Genomic DNA, 7768 nt, shown 5'->3' with positions numbered 1-7768 from the left:
AGACATTTGCTTAACCTTGTTTTATATAAGTAAATGAGGGATTTTCTTGTAAATTGTGTTCACTAAAACTGAGTGTTTGAGGATTATTTAATAGCAAAATCAAGATAAACAACAGCACAATTCTGAATATACCTAGGGTCTATTTCTGAATGTTGAGCTGAACATATTCGTCAACATTAGAATTTCAGCATTTGAATTGAAGAATTAGGGACTGAAAAATTTAGCAATCACTCCAACCAAGCTGAAATGTCACATTAGTAAGGAAATGAAAAGCTTAAAATAAAGCCAGTCTGTATTTATCTGTCTGCTTTAAAGCAACTTTTGCGCATGTGTTAACAATGTGGACAGTGCTTTCAGAATAACAATCCTTGTGAGTACTGGGTGTGTAACAGGAAGGATTTTTTTATTTTTTTTTTTTTTTAATGTTCAATGGAGAAAATAGAAAGATTTTCCCACCCTTATGCTAAAAATACAGAATAATTATCATCTGAGGAAGGTGCACTTCTGACCTAAGCGTAAATGCACACCGTGTATTTTCAGGTCCTCTTTGTTAGAATAAACAGATGAATTCTTCCTCAAGTACAGACTTTAAAAGCAGATGCAAGTGGCTTTTCTGGGGAAGGAAAAACACTCCCAGAGAGGCAGAGGAAAATGGACTCTTGATGTGTTTGACACCTTGTTGCACTGTTGCTTCCCCAGCAGCACAGTGACTGTGAAACATGTGCCACAACCCCTCTGAAGATGGTGCCAGGTGACCTGGACCTTGGTGACACAGGCCTAAATCATGTATGGCCTGTGCTCCTTCTGGCCAAGGACCAACACAGTACAAAGATACACTGTGGCATTCACAGAATCACAGAACCACAGGATGGTTGGGGACAGAAAGAACCTCTGGGGGTCAACTGGTATAACCCCCCTGTTCAGACAGGGCCACCTAGAGCCAGTCATCCTGGACTGCATCCAGAAATGTTTCAAGTATTTCCAAGGATGGAGACACCACAGCCTCCCTGGGTAACTTCTTCCAGAGTTCAGCCATCCTCACAGTATAAATAAAGTTGTTTGGTTTGGTTTTTCATGTTCATAGGGGAATATGAATAAAACCCCTGATGTTCATAAGGGATCTCCCATTTTTCAGTTTGTGCCCATTGGCCATTGGGACAGTCTGTCTGGTATTTTGCTATTGTGAAATCTTTCAGTAACCTCAGCAATTAATGGAATTTGATTCCTGATTTTTGACACACTGTAGGTCAATAAACAGTTTTTCCAATTGTCTGAGTGGATGCTAAACCTTCAGAAAACCAGGAGTCATGTAATAATTGAGTATGTGTAAAGTCAGTGAATATTCAGCCTGCATATTTTTGGTGAAAGAAGGTGAAATTTGCTGCTTTCTTCTTTCTGCTTGGATTCTGGTTTCAGTTTGTCAGTGTGTTTCACTTCTGCTTTCCTCCTTCTCAGGGTGCACTTGTGGTCTTCACCTCTAAGCATGTAGGTCACCAACAGTCCCCTCTGGAACAGCTCTTTTATGACCAAAAGGGTATCTAACACACATGAGATGTTCCTTGTGAGAGCTACAACACAGCATCCTATTCCAAACTGCTCCTTTAATTATACTGACTGCTATTTTATCCTTGATCATTCAATAGTGTCTAGTTTTTTTGCAGTCCTAGTCTCCTGCACGTCCCTCAGACCTTTTTTCCTTCTCAGCCATTTTGTAACAGAAGACTATTTAGCCATGGAATTGCTGTTCAGCATGGGCAATTGGATGAACTACCTGCAGAAGACACATTTCAGACTGCTTGTCCATGTCCATGAAGCCAGTAACGCTTCAGACTCGAAGCACAGGTTTTTTTCTTCCCACCTCACTGAGGAGTGCATGGTTGGGAGAAAAAAAAGATGGGAGAGGCTTTGGTGTGCTTGGTCATAGACACCAGGGCAGAGCTGAAAGCCTGGACCCCAATCACAGTTGTGCCAGAATCAAAAGGTGGCTCAGATCCAGGATATAGGTCTGGGCTCAAATATCTTCAGTGTGTCAGCTCTTCTGAAACATTTCATTACTACATCATTCCTCATCTTTTCTTCCAGGGCCACAGGAAGAAGGACAAGTTACACTCCAAAAGTGTTAAGGCCTTTTTTGTTTCAGGGCAGTGTTAATGCATATAGGCTACTAAAGCAGAAACATCAGCAGTTATTAAAAAAATGAAAGACCTTTCTTCCAGAAAGGGCGAAATAACTGATTTCCTTCATGCATGGTCTTTCCAGAATTATTAATTTGTGTAATAAAAACCAGCTACACTTCTGAGAAAGAAACAGTCTTACACAATGGCAAATAAAAGCCACTTTCACTGTTTGTTGAACATGAATTTTGTCAGAAATAAGAAGTAATGGATAACCCAGGTAAAAAAAAAATATATAAGAATGTCTGTATTTGAACTGTCTTGAAGGTAATCAACACCCAATTTTTGCTCTCACTTGGTAAGAAAAGCTCCTTCAATGCCTTCTGCCAACTCTTAAAAGTTTGGCTTCTCTTCTGAAGAGACACAGGAGTGCAAGCAAAATCCTTCATACTTAGCAACTTTGGGCCTTATTTGTTTTGGATATGATGGTTAGTGGGTTTGATTCACTAATTTGACTTTATTAAGAGGCTGTACAAGGTATCCCAGAAAGAACAGCCTGCAAGACAGAGAAAAACAGGGATGCACCAGGGACAGGGGGCCTATACAAACCTAACCTACTATACTGTAACAAAATTGGGGCTTAAAAAAAAAAAGAAAAGAAAAAGAAACAAAGAAATCGAATCTAAGCCAAAGGTAAATTTGTTCATTTTATTCTTCACAGTCCTCTCAGCCAGAAGATGTAAGCAACTGACAGAAGAAACCTGCTACAGTAAGAAACCTAGGGATACCTTCTGTCCCCATTTTCTTTAGTCTTTCTTCATTGTAGGCAGTTTTAGGCCAGTACTTTCAGTCCTTTTTGCACAAAGCAACTAAGTATTTCTGTCTACATCCCACAAATTGTATGTGACAGTGCCTGCTAAAGGAAACCAGTTCTGCATCATTTAAACTAAGAAAATATATCCACAATGTATGTACACTGTGTAAGGTAACACCGGTTTTTTTTCGGTCCCCCTGCCTTCTAAGCAAACAGATCTAACCATTTGCTGTATTAGCATAAGCACACACAATTTACATACAATTTAATTCTTTCTAAAGGTTTAAATAATTTTTCCCCTAATTTTACAAATATATACAGCTTTTGTGTGGACAGAAACCATCCCACTTACTGCAGTCAAGTGGAGTTATGTCAGCTGATCTCTGACACGGTTCTGCTGGAGCTCAGGCTAGCTCAGAGAAACACACCGGCAGCCACGCCAGGTGTGGGGAACTACCTTGGCTTTATCAGTGCCAAAGGCAGAACCTTTGAGCCTTGTGCTCAACAGGCAGGATTGTCAGCCGCAGTCAAGGAGTGGGTAAAGAAGGAGGAGGCTCTCAGTGTGAGGTTCCAGCAGAGAGAGGTGTATTGCTGAACGGAGTCAGGGACCAAAGAGCCCAGAAGGTGCCTGTGCTCAGGATTTTAAACAGCAGTAACACAATGGGAGGGTACAAACAAACAGCCAATGGGAAATCCAGGAGGGACCAGTGAGGGAGGGGGTTACAATGCAGGGACCAACAGGGATGAGGGGGAGGAGAGGACCGGTCACGCAGGCCAATGGGGCCTCAAGGGTTAGGGGATTGACAGGGAAGGATCCAGAACAAAGGGCAGGGTTTACAATGATGGACAAAGAGTAGGGGCAGGGTTGTGGTGACAGGCAGGGAAGGCTCAGGAATCAGGGTCTGGGTTTACAATGAAGGGCAGTTCAGGGGAGGATACAACTCTTAGGGGCAAACCAACTTGGGAGGACCAGGGGGGAGCACAAGAATGAACCATATAACTGACAAAATTACAACCATGAATAAACTTAAACAATCTCCACAACATATCTCTTATGCCTAGAAAATAAAAATACCTTTCTGAAAAAAAAAATTTAAAAGTGAAGATGTTTTTTCTCTTTTGTTTTAATTTAAAATGCTTTAAGTTAAACATACTACATTTGCTTTTGTTTGACTTGGTGGTGAGGGAGACAGAATTACCCGTTCAAATAAATAATTCTTTTCAGAAAGAAAAGCTAAGTTTAACCCCTTGCTTTGAATTCAAGAGTGCTTTCAAATTTTCCTGTGTGAATGATCTAAACTCTCTGACTTTTGCAGCTGGGGTTCCGTCAGTCCCTTGTGGCAGAAGAAGGAGAAATTTCACATTAGATGAAATCCTTGTACCCCTCTGGGCTCTGCCCACTCTTGATTACAGCAGGCTCTGCGAGTGAGGTGGCTCTGTGGCCATGGGGAGAAACAGAGCAGTGCCAGACAGATGCATTTAGTGACCATCCAAGCCAAGACTCCCTCTCTGGCCATATTCAAACAAACCTTGGTGCCAAATCTTTCTGAGCATAAAGCCATTGGACTGAGCAGTGAAATGTGAAGTGTTCACTGCAATTGACAGAGACAATATGAAATACTTTGCTTCTCCACTTGTAGCATATTGATATTTAATTGAGCATTTAAAAGGAAACCAAACTGTTGACTCAGATTGAGCTGGTGAAGTGACCCATGGACTTAAGCTGAGATTACTTTTTTTCTCTGTTCTTGCCATCAACAAGCAGCAAGCAGGCACTAAGCTTTCCTTGAGCTTCCTGCTGCTTCTGTAAGCAAGTAAGCTATGGAAACAGGAATTCCCAGAGTCTGTTTCTTAGTGGTAACTCCTGATTTGTCCTCTAGCTGGAAATGCATCTCCAAGAATTAGACAATTTGTTCATTATTCTTTCATATTATCTGGGGCCCCTTTCTACTGGTGGAGCTCTAGCAGGAAGAAGACAAGGTTGATCTGGGGTAGTCTGTAGAGCCCAGTCATTCACTTATGCTTCCAGTAAATGAAAAAAGCTACAAATCAAGATATACAGCTGTGCAATATGTACAGTCTGTGCGAGACCAGAATCACTGAAATTTCTATTCACAGAGAAATTCAAAAGAAAAGAGGAACTGAAACAGGGTTCCCAGAAAATTTACAGAGACCAGACTGAAACCAGACATATTAGCATATCCCAGAAAGTTTTTGGATAATCAGGTGTCTGTCTCTATGGATTCAAAATTCCCCTCTGGCACAACCAGCAAATGTTTGCTTGGGAGGTAGAAGTGAAAAGCCAGTGGATCTGAAATCTGAGCTTCCACAAGAATTTCTCTGGTCGGTGCTCAGCGTTGCCTTTGGGGGATGAGAAGGCTGGGAGGCAGGATGTTGGCTGCTGGGCTGACTCCCAGTGCCTGCGGTTATTGCTCGGGTAATCCCGCATGGTATAGCTGAGCTAAAACTAAGTTGGATCCATTTCTTCTCAGTCCATCTCTCCAGAAGCAAGGAGATTTTCTTACTCTGAATAAACATCAAAATAGTATTTTTTTCCCAATAATTCTTCGTCTGAACACTGTAGCTGAAAATATTTCCTTTTGTAGCAATGACTGTCTATGCTGGCAATAACTGCACTGGCAGTGGTGCAGACTGGCTCTATTTTATTTGCCTGTGGCAATTTAATTTTTCAGTAGCTCTTTCCTTTAAAACATTTACAAATCCCACAGAAACAAGTAAGCCTTGGACATGTGAAAAATTCCAGGCATAAACCTTAAATTATAATTTAAAAAGAAATATAAAAGGTAAGACACATCTTTTCATGCCTGACATGGGCCTGAAGATTGCCTTTTACTTTTGAGAATAAGCTGTGCACCTGAAGCAGTGATAAATCACACATAAATAAAAACATATCATAATTCAGATGCCCTCCCACAAAAAGCAATTCTAAAATGTTCATTTAAAGAGGCATTTTTTCATCCATTTCAGGTTTTCCTCAGAGAATGGAGTACTGCAGTGTGTTCAAAGTCTGGTGGAGAAAAAGGGAGAGAAGACTTTTTTCATGGCTTGGAATAAAAGCAGAGTTAAATGTTCAACAATTTAAAATTCAACACTGAATTTGTATTCCCTAGGCATGACACAATGAACCTGAATAAAACAAATTCATGCAGATCAGCTAAAGCCATGTATGACAAATGAGTCTAACTTCACTCTTACAATATGACTTCATACATAGGTCTTTTCTTCATCCTTGCTTTCTCATTTCTATTTCTTTCTTCTTCTGGCCTGAATAATGTGTCTATCCTAACTCTTCATATCAGAGCTCAGTATTGGGCCATCAATACGAGTGAGTCAGCATCCTTCCCCACAAGATTCAGTACTTGGGATTTTTCAGGGAAACACTGCCAGCTTGTTTGTTATGTCTCAATGGGAATTTTTTTGGAAAACACCTTGCATTTGGAACATTAAAAACAACCGTTGAGCGTTATGTAGATGAGGGCCAAGGACCCATTATATTCCCAAAGGACACCTTACCAAGGAGGTAGTAAACTGCCCTGGAGGTGGGGAAATTACTCCAAACCTTCCTCCAGTGTTTGCAAGCAGTTCCCTTCAGGCATCTCAGGATTGAACATTAACTTATTCTAGAGAGAGTGAAAAATATCTCCAGGGTTGAATTTGAAACTCAGTGCTCTCCTACAGAAAAAGAACAGAAATGGCTAAATGGCTTTTAAAGAACTGCATTTATTTTTTTTATTCTTATTATTGTAATTTTTTTTTAAATTAATGTATAAATAGCCAGCTCTGGAAATATACATATATTTCTACAGTTAAACTTTCTGTGGGAATGGTGTCTCTGGGGCATGAGAGCAAACCCAAGAAACTGCTGATTAAATACTTACTGTACTGAATGGGCTTGTAGATATTTTAACCTTAAGCAGGGCTAACCAGGTAACAGGACTGATGGTTTTTCCTGTGTGCATCAGATTTATTGTTGCTTCAGCAAAACTGGAGCATGCGTCTTATAATACTATCACTGTGGGAGCAATGAAGATTCTTCACAGGGCTGTATTTTCCTAGCATGAGGGTTTTCCTAGTCATTACCCTACATATAATCCAGGCTTTTTGTTTGTCAGAGTCCTTTTACTCTGTATTCCGTGGGTGTTTAAGTTTGTCCTGTACCCTTCAGGATAACACTGTGGGATGTTGCAATAACCACCCTCTTATCATCATGTGAGAGGGAGCAGGGACATTTCTGCGGGAATAGGTGCAATTTCTGCACTTCCAAAGCAGCTTGTAAATACAGTGTAACACAGAGCAATAGCACAGTGCTCTGTCATCCTGATCATTGCTGATGGAGCCTTTGCAATAACAAAGTATTTTTTGTAGGGTTGGTTATTTAGAGTGCAGTGGCTCTGTGGTTAATTGCTGCTTCTTGCAGCCACAGTATGTACCTTGCAAATTTTCTGTGTGATGATGTGAGGATGACAGCATGGCTAATTGGGAGAGGGTAAAATGCAATGTAAGAACAGAGCCTTTCTCTCTGCCAGAGCAGGATAAAGAATTGCATCAACAAACGGTGAGCAGTGTGAAAGCAGAAAGAGCTGTAATAGAGCTATTGTGTGATTATAATGGTTTTTAAGGGAGCAAGGAAGATGGGACATGAACAGTCAGACCTGTGTGTTTCACCCAATACTGTTGCATTTGAAATTAATTTCTTTGTGCACGTAGAAATACTCTACAATTAGTTTAACTGAAGAGAACACTAAATTAACAAGTTAACTCAGAATTTTAATTCATAGAGCTGTACAAAAGGGTTTTGATATTTCCCTGGTTGTGGTTC

The sequence above is a fragment of the Pseudopodoces humilis genome, chromosome 1, assembly GCF_049639895.1.
Source record: "Pseudopodoces humilis isolate 2021_Gansu_Grassland_sample_001 chromosome 1, ASM4963989v1, whole genome shotgun sequence".
Taxonomy (NCBI): domain Eukaryota; kingdom Metazoa; phylum Chordata; class Aves; order Passeriformes; family Paridae; genus Pseudopodoces; species Pseudopodoces humilis.
This window is presented reverse-complemented; position numbering follows the sequence as displayed.